General features: G+C 38.5%; 1 long non-coding RNA gene across 1 annotated transcript; it reads right to left on the reverse strand.

The window, feature by feature from the left end:
* Window positions 1–2123: 2123 nt before the first annotated feature.
* On the reverse strand, window positions 2124–15220 carry LOC138226266 (uncharacterized). Its single transcript, XR_011184456.1, has 6 exons — window positions 15153–15220; window positions 6616–6727; window positions 4435–4535; window positions 3925–4074; window positions 2697–2773; window positions 2124–2539 (listed from the first exon to the last, which is right to left on the reverse strand). It is a non-coding gene; the product is annotated as an uncharacterized lncRNA (long non-coding RNA).
* Window positions 15221–16458: the final 1238 nt, after the last annotated feature.

Here is a 16458-nt window from a genome sequence, read left to right on the forward strand (position 1 = left end):
GCAATGCAGTGTATATAACCCAAGCTATAGATTTGCGTTAGGGTTAGGGTTCAGATTGCTTCAGAGTTTCCACAATCTTTCACTCATTTACATGCAAAATATCCTTCACTCAATCAAAATATACTTCTGAAGGGACCACACATCCAAGCCAAACTGAAGAGAACATACTGTATCAACAATGGTAAGATTCTGTTTTTGGACAAGTATACTGTTATTGGAAAGTTTGTGTTGAATGGTGTTTACACAAGAGATCTATTGAATCAGTCAAAAGAAAATAGCCAGATACTTTCTGGGATTGAAAGGAATTTCCTATGCTGACAGGTTAAAAGAACTCTCGGAAGGACCCATTCAAGTATTCCAAATCTTCAAAGGCATTGATAGACAGAGTTAACGCCATAGACATCTTCATAATAAACAGTAAATCAAACTTGGGAGTAAAAGTAGAAACTAAAAAGGAAGTGCAACTTCAACTTCAGCAACTTAACTTAGACTGTCGTTAGTGGCAGAAATTAGTTCAAGAAATAACTATAACATTACAATACATACAGTACAGAAAGGGTGGGGAATAAATGTAAGTACAGCAATACCACTGCATTTATGTTTCCATGATGTGCTTGAACAAGTACTGAGCCAACATTCTAAGGCATATGAGCCACAGGAAATACATAAAGAATAGAGAAGCAAGGTCAATTATGATTTCAAAATAACGACTTTATTAAGCACTTGAAACCACCAAGAAACAGCAGAGAATAGTATAAACACAAATAACACAAGTTCTGTCTTTTCTGATGTCTTCACTGTGATGTTTCATTCTCCACCATTAAGTCTCTTCTTCCACTTGGAAGTCTAACAGACACAAAGTTGGGAGAGTTGGTAAAGGTGGAAGTTGGCACCAGGATAGACAGACGGGCTGGGTGAACATGTGCATGAAGCATACAGAATACAATACGTCCATCAATCAGTCAAGCAACATCACTGGGAGCCTCAAGCTCCAGCCCACCTGCATTTAATTAAGGGTGTACCAGAACAGGCCTGCCACAGTACTTTCATTTTTCATCTTTCACACAATTCAGTAATGACTTTAATTCATTCACTGATTATGAATAACAGACATTGACAAAAATAAAGTAGTTTTTAATTAGTAAGTGATACCTTTAAATACATTGGAAGCTAAATATATTCCAGATTAGTTTTTTGTGCTAAGTACTATAATTGTAAAAAGAATAACCTAATAAATGCATTGGTAGAAATGTATTAAAATATTTAATCATCTGTAAGTTTCTAGAGCACATACTACATGGAATATTAATTTTAACAAAATAAACAGTCCAGCTGTTAATGATGTATATTGTCCCCTGTTAAGTGTTTGTGAATGTATTGTGATTTTATAAATTTTAGACCTACATTTTCAATTTAAAGGAAATGAAATGTTTCTGTTTTAAAATTAGAGCTGTACTGTAAAATACAGGACCGCAGACCACAGACAGTACCTTTTGCTCAAAGTCGGTGCTTCAGGGAAGACAGCAACCGCTGTCCAAAGTGTCTGAAATGACAAATCTTTGCATGAGACTCATTGCACCAAGGAGTTGCAAAGCTGGCTCCTTAAAAGGAAATCACCATCTTACCCGTCTAGGAAAAGAGCAAGCTTGTACCTGGTTTCCTGGGAGGCATCTTGTGCCAGCCGAGTGGCAGCAGGCAGGATGCAGCTGGTGAGTTCCCTGGGGAGGTTACGTGCGCCCATCCTCTCCACCAGGACCTGGGGTGCTATCTGCTTGTGTGTTCTCATGTGTTTCTGGTGTGAGTGTGCACGTGTCCGTGTCTGTGTGTCTGTCCTGTGACGGACTGGTGACAAGTCCAAGGTTTGGCCTGATTTACACCCACTGTTTGCAGAAATAGGCTCCAGCTAACTCATGACCGTAAACTGGAGAAAGTGGTTAGAAAATGAATGGATATCAGCATTGTAGTAAACATTCTTTAGTACATGCTTTGATTTAAAGCTCCGTGAAACGTAAATGACCCTTCACAGCTCCTGAAGTCAGACCCTAAGATTGTGGGTATTATTCTATTCTGTATATTTCTGCCCTCACCTCAGACCTCCATTCAGCAGTGCGTTGATTGCACGAGCAGGGGTACATGAAGGATGAATGTGTTGGATTCTCCGGCTTTGTGCAGCAGCACCTTAACTGTGTTGCCCAGTTCCGGGTCCATCCCTCTCTGCAGGAAGGTGAACATGTCTCTCAGACACACCACTGCCATCCTAGACACAGCTGATCGCAAGTTCTTCACCTGGGGAAAGGCAAACCACCGCCAGCACTGCAGAGCCTCGTCTGTACCCCTCTCTTGAACCATTCTCTATAAATGGTTCAGAATGGATACAAAAACAGTGAAAAGCAATCATACAAATGAACAATTAATATTTTGGAGAGATCACACCTCCTGCACGAGCGCCTGGGAGACATTGTGCAGTCTGCTCATCAGGATGGCGGGGTGATGCTGGAACAGACGCCTTATGAAGGTCAGTCCGTCAACCTTCCTCTCCCTTAATTCAGTGAAAGGAAAGAAATATATCAACCAGGACAAAGAAAGAGGTCTAACTGTATAGAGCTATGGGCAACAAGGTCTGTATTTTCACTAGTCAGAACTGTATTCAAAGAAAGCGGAATAGTTGGATGCTGATTGTACTGCTTTATGCATACCAGTCGTCAGAGGCCAGAAACTGAAGGCTCTGGGTGAGGGCCAGCTCGGAGATGATGATCTGACCTGCTAAGAGATGCTAAGACACAAATAAGACAACTACCACTTAATAAGAAAACTGAGGGCAGAGTAGGTGGAATTGTATTTGTCAGTTTTTATTTTTGCATAACATGTCCGTAGCAGAGTCTTTGAAACCAAAGTCTAAACGTAGAAACAGGTTGAAAAGGTCAAATCACCAAATAAAAAGAATAATTCAGCCTTAATCATTTAGAGATCAGCCAGAAGGAAAAGTAAAAGACACTCCAGAAGCAGGGTTGAGAAGCATTGCTTTAATAGATCGATCAGTAAATATTAGTCTCTGAAGAGGAACAATCTTACTCTCTAGCTTGATGGCAAGATCAGAACAAACTGTTGTTTTGCCATGAGAGGGTTTGGGACAGGGGAGAAGAAATAGAAGCAGCAGAGGACAGATGCATTGGAAAGCCAAGAAACAACACAATAGGTGACCACACAAACACCAATAATGGGAATCAGTGCACTTTGGCAAAGCAGGTTAATCCCATCAAAGCTCTGTTAATATAGTCCTGATTCCAATTTATCTTGATCATGTCCTCAGCTCTGACAGGGACAGCAGAAAATCTTTTTGTATAGCAACTGCTAATCATGCAGGAGCTCTCAATGTCCCTGGTGTTTCATACATATCCTGTAGCACTGCACACACCCAGCCTACTTCATCTCCTCAAGCCCTGCCAACATACTGTTGCCCATTAATAACTCACCAAAATCAAAACGATCCTCAAAATCAATAAAACAATACAATGATCCCCAAGGCCAGTCTTACTATCCTCTAAACTTTTACCAAAGGACTCCTTAAAACATTCAAGAAAACTAATGTTAGAAACATAATGTTTTTACCACATCAGCAGCAGCAGAAGAGCCTTTTGTTGATGCAAGGCAGTTTAAAAAGACAGAGCAGAACCAAGTATACAGTAATACATTTTTTTTCCCTGATGCTGGAGAATCCTGTATCATGGATAAAAAGGAAAGTATGTTTTCGTTTTGTACAGTTATGAAGGTGGGATGTTAGAAAGGAATAGAGTAAAGTCTGTAATAAATCCCTCTTCACAGGCCATTAGAGAGTTTTTGTTACCAGTGAGGTTTTGCATGCAACTCTGGTACCAGTCCCTATTATCATTAGTGACATCTTAACCAATGGTGCAGCCGACTCACATGTGGGGATTCTGGACACTCTGCGGGGCACACGGCCCGGGGGTCTGGCAGCAGGTGGGGACACCACTATCAGCCTGTCCTCCTCAGGCTCAGCAGGCCCGTTACAATAGGTCAGTTGTTGTCCCGCTACACTCACATCTGAGGTCACCCCTACAAAACAAGGTCAAAATTTCTCAACACCCTTCAGAACTGTCACCCTTTTCACCAATCTCACAACACCACAGCCCACAGTAGCAGACACACTAACACACACACCAACCTCAACTCAAGGAGGGCAAATGCAAGAACTGACTGAGAAGAATAATCGGCTTTATCCTCTTTATCTCTTTAACTCTAACTGAGTCCCAGCAGACAGGAAGTTTCAATCTCTACTGTGCTGTACTGTTCAAACCAAGAGCTAAGTTACTTTCAGTTCTGCCCAGTCTCACGGCTGGTTTCTCAGCACACACTCATACACACAAGCAAACTCATTCAAACAAATGACAGGCCAGCAGCTCCAGCTGTCAGCACCTTGGTTGGGGCTGTCCTCCACTCTGGAAGCAGCCATCAGCTTACTGGAGGGGACTCCAGCCAAACGAGGTCTTGCTACTAAAAGAGGGGAGTTATCGGACCTGTAGACAAGACAAATGGAGACACAGTGGAGAAAAGTGAAAAAATGATAAACACTGCTGTGTCATCTTTACAGAGTTCGAGCAGTGTTGTTAACTCTGTTCACTCCCTTGCCAAGTTCACGATCCTGCTTTGAAGCACATAAAACCACAAAAGATGCCAGCTTGAACACAACCTAACTTTATCAACACTCTTCACTCCAGCCCCCACAAAAAAAAAGAAAAGATGTTCATAAAAGTAGGAGGCTACCTGTGTGGCAGTAAGCCACACAGTTTGGAAAACGAGCTTCAGTGCACTGTTTATGAAAGCCCCAACCGTCTTAAGCTTTAAGGGCAACATTTTAATTGCTCTGAATGTGTCTGCAATGTGTACATTTCTGAGGGCCGTGTGTCATGGACAGCCCTGGGTTGGGTGTTCGGCGGCACAGGCTTGATTCCATTGGAGAAACAGCGAGAAGGCACAAGCGTGGCTTTAGTTAGCACAGGGCAATTTTCACGGGCTTCACCTGAAGGACACAGTAGGAAAGGTATTCCTAAAAAATTATAAAAGCAACTAGATCACATTTATTTTCTAACCACTTTATTTAATTTAGTGTTGCAGATAGCACACCAGGAAGTGAGCCAAGAGCCCCAGTGCTGCAAGACAACAATGCTCATCACTGTACCACCATGCTGCCCATCAGATCTACACACTTATCTAGGAACCCCAGTGCAATAGCGATCAACATATAGTTATTCCTAATTACTGTATATCCCAATGCAGACTTGATCAGTTATTTGGAACTAAACTATGGAAGAACCCTGGAAAATTCTACTGAAGTTTCTACAGATTTTAATTCGGTAAAAACTCATCCCCAGGACTGGAAAACCAACATGCCAGCTGAGGTCTTGATTAAGCTAATTCAAAAGTAGTTGGATACCATCAATGCTCAGTTTTTGAGTTTCACACCTGCCTTCTTTCAAGTAATGGACTGAATGAAGTGATTGGACCTTTGGAGATTAAATTCACATTGCAGTCTACAGTATGATACAATGATTGAAATCACCTGGTTTAAGCCTTTGACAAAGTGGCATCACCAAATACTAATTAACATCATACCATCATTTTGTCTCCTGTTAAGAGATGCTAAGACACAAATAAGACAACTACCACTTAATAAGAAAACTGAGGGCAGAGTAGGTGGAATTTTAATTTGTCAGTTTTTATTTTTGCATAACATGTCCGTAGCAGTCTTTGAAACCAAAGTCTAAAAGTAGAAACAGGTTGAAAAGGTCAAATCACCAAATAAAAAGAATCATTCAGCCTCAATCATTTAGAGATCAGCCAGAAGGAAAAGGAAAAGACACTCCAGAAGCAGGGTTGAGAAGCATTGCTTTAATAGACCGATCAGTAAATATTTGTCTCTGAAGAGGAACAATCTTACTCTCTAGCTTGATGGCAAGATCAGAACAAGCTGCTGTTTTGCCATGAGAGGGTTTGGGACAGGGGAGAAGAAATAGAAGCAGCAGAGGACAGATGCATTGGAAAGCCAGGAATCAAAAAACAATAGGTGACCACACAAACACCAATAATGGGAATCAGTGCACTTTGGCAAAGCAGGTTAATCCCATCAAAGCTCTGTTAATATAGTCCTGATTCCAAATTATCTTGATCATGTCCTCAGTTCTGACAGGGACAGCAGAAAATCTTTTTGTATAGCAACTGCTAATCATGCAGGAGCTCTCAATGTGCCTGGTGTTTCATACATATACTGTAGCACTGCACACGCACAGCCCACTTCATCTCCTCAAGCCCTGCCAACATACAGCATGTTACTGACACAGACTACTCCCTACCAGGAGCACATGTCTTTTTCCTCACACAAGGAGGGAAATGTACTTCACTTTCCTTTACCACACCATGGTCAGAAATGTTTGGAATGATTTTGGTGGAGTAATTGTGAACCTAAATTACTCTTTTTTCTCTGGGTTCAGAATTAGCTAAAGAATTCAAAACAGACTGTACACACAGTGATAACTACAGATCTCAACTCATCACTCATCTTGAAATTCATAGTCTAGGAAGCATAAATCAGGTACTTACCAAAGTGTTTGGCACATTTTGCATTTTCCTGACTTATATTCATTGTTCTAGTGAACTGCAGGTCTTTCTCAGAGGAGCCACTCAGTTAGGGAGACCAGGGATCTCTGTCCATCTGAGAGGCAGGAACAATGAAGTTCTCAGTGCTTGTTAATGCTTAATGTTTGATTTCAAGAAAACCTGTATAGTTTTTGTAGCAAACACATGTTTTACTCATTTCCATATCTTATCTTTTCCATGTAGTGTAATTGAACCTTAATAATATCCTTACATATTTTATGTAGAAAGACAGCAAGAGACATTTAAATCTGTATATCATTTTTAGTAACCATGTTGACAGTTAGTTGATATAGTGATCATTTCAGTTTAACTTAAGAACAGTTCTTGGGCTCATCAATCCCTCTTTTAGTTCATTGGAGAACATTAACCTAAGGACTGAATGCAGAATATTAGAAGCTTATGCAATATCCTTTTCTTCCACCGAGTCCAAACAGTAAGCTCCTGTTTATTTCAATAAAATGTCACAATTAAGACAGAGAGATCACTGGTTCCAGTCTACTTACTTAACACAGTTTTCATTACAAACTATTCTGATTTACTACATTAAAAATGACGAGTACTAAAACTGGCACTCAATCAAAACTCCTTGAAGTGTTGTGATGTGTTATCAGTACTCAACTCAAGCATTACAACAGTAACATCGCATATTGACAGATGTAATGAAATGTACTGTATAAATCAAACATGAAAAATATGGGATTACAAACAATCAGACCTGTATGGACTGTCCTAAATCTCTTCTTAATGATTTTATAAACCAAAATGCAGCAAACTCTAAGGAGGCAGTTCTATTCCATAATTTACAACTGGAGACACAGTAATAGGGGGCTGTACTTACTGCTAACGTTGTCTATTTGCTGATTTGTAATTGCAGAGTTTATAGGCAGCATGTTTATAAAAGATGAGTGTTAATTCAAGTCAACTCTTTGATGATTATAAAACAATATGAAACATACAGATTGTAATCTGAAGAACAAGAGAAGCCACCCCTAACTGTATATAGATCCAATTTCTAGCTGCTACTTCAAGGAGCCCAGATTGGGCCACAAGACACCTAACTAGGAATCCTGTTGAAAGCACCCACAGCTCTCCAAAGTAACAAGCAGCCCAGCCATTTTATTGAAGCATCAATACCACGGCATCTTTCAAGAATTAATTCTCTTTTAGTTTCAAGTTGTGGCTCTTTGCTACAAAAAACTGATTGACCCTATCTACACTTTGTTTTTTTATAAAAAGGAATATCTCTTACTACTTTTGTTTTTTTTTTTTCATTTTTATGATTCACCAATCCACAGAACTATAAATGTCTGAATATTAAATTACCTAATGTAATTTTAGAGGTATGGTGAATAAAAATGAATGCAGTATTATAAATGCGATTTTACTAGTGTTGTAAACCTTATGTATAGTCTCAATGCTGAAGGGAGTAAGCTACACACTTCATGTTGTACCCAAACATTCTGTTTGTAATTTTATTGTTCTAATTTGACCATTAAAGAATCAACATAAACACCCAGATGCCTATAGTACAATCCTGTCTGGCGATTGATATTGCCCATGTGATATGTATACCAAGGCATTAAAAATCTATCAAAAATAAGTATTGGAATCACTAGCATGATCAATTTGTATAGGATATAGGATATGTTTCTACTTCCTCCATGAACCGCTTTGGACTTGTCTAATACTGGCATCTTAATTTCAAGATTTTTGAGTATGTATTTGAGCTAGAAATGGTGGAAAAACAGTATATGTCGAAATATTTCAGAAATTCCAATAAAAACAAAAAGGCCGAATCAGTGTGATTAAATAATGACTATTTGAACGGAAGTGATGATAACTGTGAAGCTGCATTAACAGTATAATGTATATAGCATATAACTGAGAGAACATGTGGAACAAACATTAGAAGACTCAAGGCCCTGAAGAAATTGAGTCTGACACTCCTGATTTAAAGAACTGTGCCAGTTACAAATTTAGTCTACAGTTTTATTTTTTTAAAGAGATGATCAATTATTAATCTTTATTTTACATAGCAGTTCTCAGAAGACATTGTTTCTTAGGAAAGTGCACATTCAGGAGAGATAATTTGACCAAATAAATCAATATACAGAAGACAATATACAGAATACATCACAAGATCTATGTGACTGCCAGGGTCTTAAAGTAAGATCTGAAAACAGACTACAAGGTGAGACTACTAGAAAGCCTTATCATGCACTGTTCATAATCTGGTAGAGAGGACAAAAACTTGGCAATATCAGAAGAAAAGGCAGTGTGATTAGAGAATTAATTTATTGGGACCATAAAAAATAAGAAGGAAAAAAGGTATTTTGAAGTCATGAAGAAATTCAGTAGAGATATGGATTGTGCATACAGAGTATGTATTTAATGACATGTTTTCTAGAACAGGCCCTAGACAGAACTGGCTGCTGTTTTGAACTACTAGATGATCAGTATAGTGTTCTGTGATAGTCTTGTGGGAAATAATATGTTTGTATTTCCATTTATAAAAATGTCAGTTTAAAAAAACGTTTCTGTTGCTTATTTCCCTGGCGAAGGATGCGATTGCGACTCCCATCTCTTACCGGCGGTCGCATCGGTTCACCACGTGCTGGAAAGCGTCGCTACACCCCCTTGCCCTCCCACAAGTTTTTACAAATCTTGAACTGTACAAATTTACATCTTTATTGATATACTCATCGATTTTAATCAAACGAATTAGCTGCTTTCAGGATAGTAAAATGGGAGCTCTTAAAAGGGCACCGTTTGCATGATGTTTTACTGAAGCTGGTCTTAATGGAAAATCGACAGAGATTTCTGCTGACACCCAATGTAAAAAACAGTATTTTTTACCACTTTGGTTACACAGTGTAGAAAACCTGTCTATTTAGACCTGTCTGAGTCTAATTTAGAAAATAGGCTTCGCCTGACCTTTACCAGGTTGCAGGGTTGCAGATGCGCAGTAACCGCACAAAAATAAAACTCTGTCGCTGCCACGCATGTTTTTTTCAGCACCCTACATTGGCTAAAGTAATAACATATGAGAAACTACGATCAATTTAACCCCTTGAGCAATGCGTCCCTCTCTCAGTAATAATGCAATTGTGAGTTCAGAGATGACACGCTGATTGCTGCGAGGCGCTTTACAGATTGAGCACGTGACCTATATAAGACACAATCTGTGAAAATGACGTTCAGGTTAATTGAAAACAAATGCTTGGGTGAAAAAAATATTTTACTCGGAGAGTATAGATTATTAATACAAATTAAAATAAATTTGCAACCTGGGAATTTGGAAAATGCAATTCCAATTACAAGATCCGACCTTGTTCATCTTTTTTGTGGAGCTAGAGTCGCGTTTTGAGATGAAGAAGGTGGAGGAGCTGCCACTGCGGTGAATGTTTCAGTGAGGAGGAGTGGGAGATTGTTCTTCTTTGTATTGCTTCTTGACTAAAAAAAAATTGCAAATCTGTTATTTTGGCGTAACACTATCGATGCTCCACCATCGTAATCATTCCCGTACTGCCCATTCCACCCTTTAACGTAATGAATGTAAGTTAAGTCTTACGTGGCCTAAAAGAAACAACTAATACATTTTGGCTTAATTTGTTAATATGCCTGTGATTTTAAAGCCCATGGCAAGAGTTTGAAAGTTAAATCAGGTTCTTTCGAACTGCTGCATGTTGGGCGATAAAACCCTAACCCTAGCTTCGGATTTTGCTAGTTAGGGTTAGGGATCAAATATTTCTCAAATACATTTTTCTCAATATTCCACTCATTTGACTGGAAAATATGCTTCTTTGAATCAAACTATTGGTCTGAAAAGAAAATACAACACTGCCAAAATCAAATGAGTCAGTCAGGAACGGTGAAATTAATTTTTGAAAGGAATTCTTTCATTGGAAATTTCATATTGAACGGAGTGCTGAACGAACATACGTTTAGGCTTAGTGGCCAAAAAGTCCAAAACAACTAATACATTATAGCTTTATTTGTTAATATGCCTGTGATTTTTAAACCCATGGCAAGAGTTTGAAAGTTAAATCAGGTTCTTTCGAACTGTTGCTTGTCGGGCAATTCAGACACCGTCCCTTTTTGGGGCAAAGCACTCTATACAGCCACATAGGTAAAAAAAAATGTTTAGAAAACATTGAAAGAACTATATTCCTAATTATGCTTTCATCACTAAAACACAGTTATGCCATCAAAAACTGTCTACATTGTATGGGAATAAATCCCTAACCCTGGCTTGGGGTTTTGTTAGTTAGGGTTAGGGTTCAAATATTTCTCAAAGGCTTTTCACAATATTCCACTCAAGAACTATATTCCTACAGATGCAGCCATTCAAAACGAGCGGATTATATTGCGGTTAAACGTGGTGGGAGTGTCCCGGAATAACACGGGTTATCGTATAATACCGCAAGTAAGATATTAGTGTCCGGAATTACCGCCAGGTGGAGCTAATAAAGCTCAACGTCTCATGTACAGCGTTTGAGCTTTCGCCATCAAAGTCTTTACAGAAGATATTACTCATAGTATTAATAATGAATGACCTTGGACAAGCTGTAAACTCAAAGTATTATCCTGGTCCACATTCTTTGTAAATCTAAAGACTATTGTTTTCTTTGACAAAAAATAACGTCACAGCATTTCATTGATCCAATCACACATTTGTTTCCAATCATACAAAGTAATTCTTGAGAATCTCCGATTCACCATGCCTTTCACATGCTCATTAAAGATATTAATTTAGGAACAAAAATATTACTGTATGTAAACTGTACTGTATATGGATGGTCTTGGTATTTGAAAGAAAAAATGCACACCAGTATTCCATTTCTCCCTAAACATTTTAAGCATCAAAGTCTTACATGTGGTTATTTTGGAAACGTTTTTACTTGCTCCTTGCTCCTTCTGACCATGTTACTGTACGTTTATACAGTATTCAGTACTTTGTGAGAAAAGTGATAGTTTTAAGCTTTTCTGTGAATACGCTCGATACCAGAGTAAACAGAAGCATACTTTTAGAATTTGATTAATAGGGAATATAATATGGAATCGCATATATAAAGAAATTATTAACAATATAATTATATTCATGTACTGTAGCACAGTAGTATATACACATATCTATTGATGTGTACGACTGTTTCACCACTTGTTATGTCACTGTCTCAGTAGCGTGATGGTTTAAGTGCCTGACTTATAAGCAAAAGGTTAGGTGTTCAAACCCAGCTATCGCAATGAGTTTTCTTTTATCAAACATTACCTTGAAAAACGAAAATAGCAATATTATGGACACTCTAATGACTTTTTTATATTTCTAAATATCAAAACATGTTCGAATCTAAGTCATTTATTAACAACAATGGATAGTTTCAGACTGTTACCGATATCATTATCATCAATATGTGAAAAAAGTGAATCCTGTTTTTTTATGGTCTGTAGCTCAAATCCTGCTTAACTAAAAATTAGACACAAGAAGCGTATTATTGGACAATGCTGTGAGGCTAAAGAAATCAATAATAATATTAATTCAAAGATCTAAATATATTTAACACATACTGTACGCCTGACTAGAGAGTGTGTCTGCTCGCCTGCACGGTGACGTCACCATCTTTCACGTCACACCGTCTGTGCGGTGTGACGCAGTGGTGGCCGGGCGCGGTGAGGTGCGCTGGCAGCTGTGTGACGCAGTGGTGGCCGGGCGCGGTGAGGTGCAGGAGAAGGGGTGTGTGCGGGTGGGTTTGTGGGGGTGTGTGCAGATGGGGCTGTGGGGCCCGGCGGGTCCTGGCTGTGGTCTGACCAAAAACTCAAAATAAGATGCAATCGACAGACATTCCTAACATAGACATATCATAAAACATTTACATGCTGTGAATGTCTGTCGATTGTACCTGTATCTTATTTTTAGTTTTTGTTTTGTTTCACGTTAATTTTATACGGGAGAGTGTCATAGAGAAGACTCCCTTACCCTCATCTTGATTAAAATCGCAAATGTGTGTTTCATAAAATACTTTTATTTTTCACAATCTGGCAATGCCAGACGGAATCCACATTCGCTGCGGAAAAAAACTGCCTTGCAGATCAGAACATCAAGGAAGAAAACAATTATTACACCCGGCTTTTCAACGTAATTGCTTTAACTTGCTAATGTGTTACTGTAACAGTCCGGGTGTGGCAAGCCTCTAATGTCTCCCGATTTGGGCAAAAGGAATAAAGCTTTGTTTGATTTCTGAAACCCTTTCTTTATGTCCTCAGTTTTCTTTTGACATTTCATTTAACATTTATTTGTTTGTTTTGTGGTCTGGGTAATTGGAGGCTACGGTGTTATGCTTCCTATAGTGATATACGGCCGTATTGAGCAGTATTTCTCACGTTAAGAAAGTTAGGTGTTAGCATAAACTATTAGTAATCAATAATATTAAATTTAGCACTGTAATAAATTGTGCTAATAATAAATTCTATTCTACTCTGAGGACATAGGTGGGAGGAAAAATGCCCGTGGCCTTTTCACTGATAAACTTGTTAACAAAAACTACACTATGCTTAAGAGTTGTTCAATGGTTTTTTTTCAGCACAGCACAGACTGTGCCTGCTAGAGCACCACAATTCACACTCAACCACATCACAGATCACAGATCAGTCCCAGTGTGTGAGATCCTGCTGTTTGATCTGTGCTTGATCTTTGATCTGAACCAGTTCTAACCATTGACACATTTAGCCAATTTCTGCCTGGAATTTCCTCCCCCTTAAACATTTGTTATATCTCTGCAGCAGAACATAGCAAGAGCCTGTTTCGGGTCTTAAATTGAAACTAACCCCCTTGGCTTTGAGTGTGAACAAATCTCTTATATTTCTTAATGTGTCCACTCTGCAGACAAACATATGAAAAAAAAAAAAACAGCAGGCAAAAATGTTTTTTTTTGTTGGTATTCAGAGGTCAGAATTTTCAATTCTAGGCCTGTCAGGGCCCTGGGAATGATTTGAAAACCTTGTTCTGGGTGACTACTAGCTTGGATAAAAATCTGGGACAAATTGATCAATAAGAAAAAATTCGACATCATGTTTTGAGAAGACTGGACCTGGAATTACATTTCAGGCCTATAATAAAAAATCAAAAAAATATTGAAAATAATAAGAATAAAAAACATTAGACACTGCTAAAGAGCCTTTATCTGCTGTTATGCAATGAAGAAAACCTCAGAGTTCACTTCCAGTTTGAAAAAAAGGAGCACTGAGAAGAAACTGATAAAAAACTGATTGATTAGCCCTTCTGAGTCAATGATTGACAGCTAATAGGCAGGCGGAATGAAGCCTGAGGCTTCTAGGGGAAGTCTTACCCCCTAAGGCCTCTGAATGGCTGAAAATACAATGACTGACAGCGCTTTTTACCAATCAGATCGCCTTATTTCTCGCGGTCCTTCTTCACACATTTACTACAAAGTCAATAACGTTCAATAGCCTCCAGGTTTGGAGATAAGCTAGTCTGGGTTATTTTGGATATACATCATGCTTCAGAATAAGGTAAAAAATGGGATATATATATATTTTTGCTGTTTTTTGCTTTTGCGGTTTTGTTGGTAAAAAGGTATGATATTGACATGTTGTGCTGGCCGGGTGTTTTTATTGGGGTTCTGCTAGTTCTTTAATTTATTGGTTTACTGCACAATAGTGTCATATCTGTGGAATAAACCTTATGGTTTTGTTGTGATGATATTGGAGAATACGTGCATATGAGAAAATGTGTGGATCTATTTGAAAAAATCTTGCGTTTGTCTTTTAAAAAAAGAAACGACATGAGTGGTCACTGATGACCATAATCCGAGAGCTTATCTCTGTAAATATATTAATATCGAGTGGTATTAAATGCAACTTTTTTGTATAGACGTAGCCTGGCAAAGAATAATTAGCACAGGACACAAATATAATTTGGGGGTCTTGTTTTCTAGGTGAGTATGTGGTCTGATCTGTTCTTAGTTTTAAAAAATAAAAATAAAAGAAATGACATATAACGATATTTTTATATACACAAAATACGGCGCTGGTTCTTTCACGCAGAGGGGAAAACAAAGAAAACATGTTTAGTTTGACAGTTTTTTACATTGCATCTGACCGTTACAGAAACGCATCTACACTGAACAACAAAAAAAGAAAGAAATGACATTACAGAAATAGGCAGGTCACCTCCCCGAGAACTACATTACGACAATAATTAGTATAAGACTCACAATTGCGTACACTTAACAAACGGTGCTAAACATAAGTCTCTGTAAAGAATGAAGGAGCATGTGAAACCCATTACTTACAAATCAATAAACAGATATCCCTAGCCCGAGAAGGTGTCTAAAAACTGGCTACCGCCTCAGTGTACTCCGTTAAAATCTAATACCCCTCTTGCTAATCTTGTCTCAATCCTATGAAATACCCCTTTATACTCATTTAGGGTGCAAATAGGGAAACAACACCGTATTTACCGTTACAACTCTCTGGAGTCATTTCGGGTTCTTTTTAACGGTCGCTCACTGCCTCTTAGTCCCTACTGCCCATGCGCAGAACGCTGAACTCAACTGACAGGAGCCGCGAGCTAAGAGGTAGCGCCATCTAGTGGATTTGGCAGAACAGGCCGCTCTTCACCACTGGGTCACAGAGATGACACTTTTCTAAAATGTCTTTAAAAATAAAAGCGATTACAATTGGCACGACTGTAGCCTTTTCACGATAACTGCTAGAGTTACGAAAACACTTGTGTGGGTACAAAATACATGTGGCTGTTTTCACGGCCTTCATGTCGTTTTTAAGCCATTTTTTGACCAAGCTAGAATATTCTTCTTTCCATATCTTTGGAAGGGAAACGCAGAAAGCCTTCAAACCAAATGCATTTAAAAGACCATGACATGTGAAAGTGTTCACAGCCTCCACATAAAACTATCAGTGAGCTAATTCTCTTTTTTAAAACCTCCGTTTTTTCATCGATGAACTGTAAAAAAAAAACCTGTAAAATTTACGGTAAAAAACTGGCAGCTGTGGTTGACAGAAATCTACCGTAAAACAATGTTTTTATTTAACATCATACCATCATTTTTTCTCCTGTTAAGAGATGCTTAGACACAAATAAGGCAACTACCACTTAATAAGAAAACTGAGGGCAGAGTAGGTGGAATTTTATTTGTCATTTTTTTTTTGTTTGCATAACATGTCCATAGCAGAGTCTTTGAAACCAAAGTCTAAAAGTAGAAACAGGTTGAAAAGGTCAAATCACCAAATAAAAAGAATCATTCAGCCTCAATCATTTAGAGATCAGCCAGAAGGAAAAGTAAGACACTCCAGAAGCAGGGTTGAGAAGCATTGCTTTAATAGATCGATCAGTAAATATCAGTCTCTAAAGAGGAACAATCTTACTCTCTAGCTTGATGGCAAGATCAGAACAAGCTGCTGTTTTGCCATGAGAGGGTTTGGGACAGGGGAGAAGAAATAGAAGCAGCAGAGGACAGATGCATTGAAAAGCCAGGAATCAACACAATAGGTGACCGCACAAACACCAATAATGGGAATCAGTGCACTTTGGCAAAGCAGGTTAATCCCATCGATGCTCTGTTAATTAGTATTTGATGATGCCACTTTGTCAAAGACTTAAACCAGGTGATTTCAATCATTGTATCATACTGTAGTCTGCAATGTGAATTTAATCTCAAAAGGTCCAGTCACTTCATTCAGTCCATTACTTGAAAGAAGGCAGGTGTGAAACTCAAAAACTGAGCATTGATGGTATCCAACTACTTT

Source organism: Lepisosteus oculatus, unplaced genomic scaffold (genome assembly GCF_040954835.1).
Source record: "Lepisosteus oculatus isolate fLepOcu1 unplaced genomic scaffold, fLepOcu1.hap2 HAP2_SCAFFOLD_121, whole genome shotgun sequence".
NCBI classification, from domain to species: domain Eukaryota; kingdom Metazoa; phylum Chordata; class Actinopteri; order Semionotiformes; family Lepisosteidae; genus Lepisosteus; species Lepisosteus oculatus.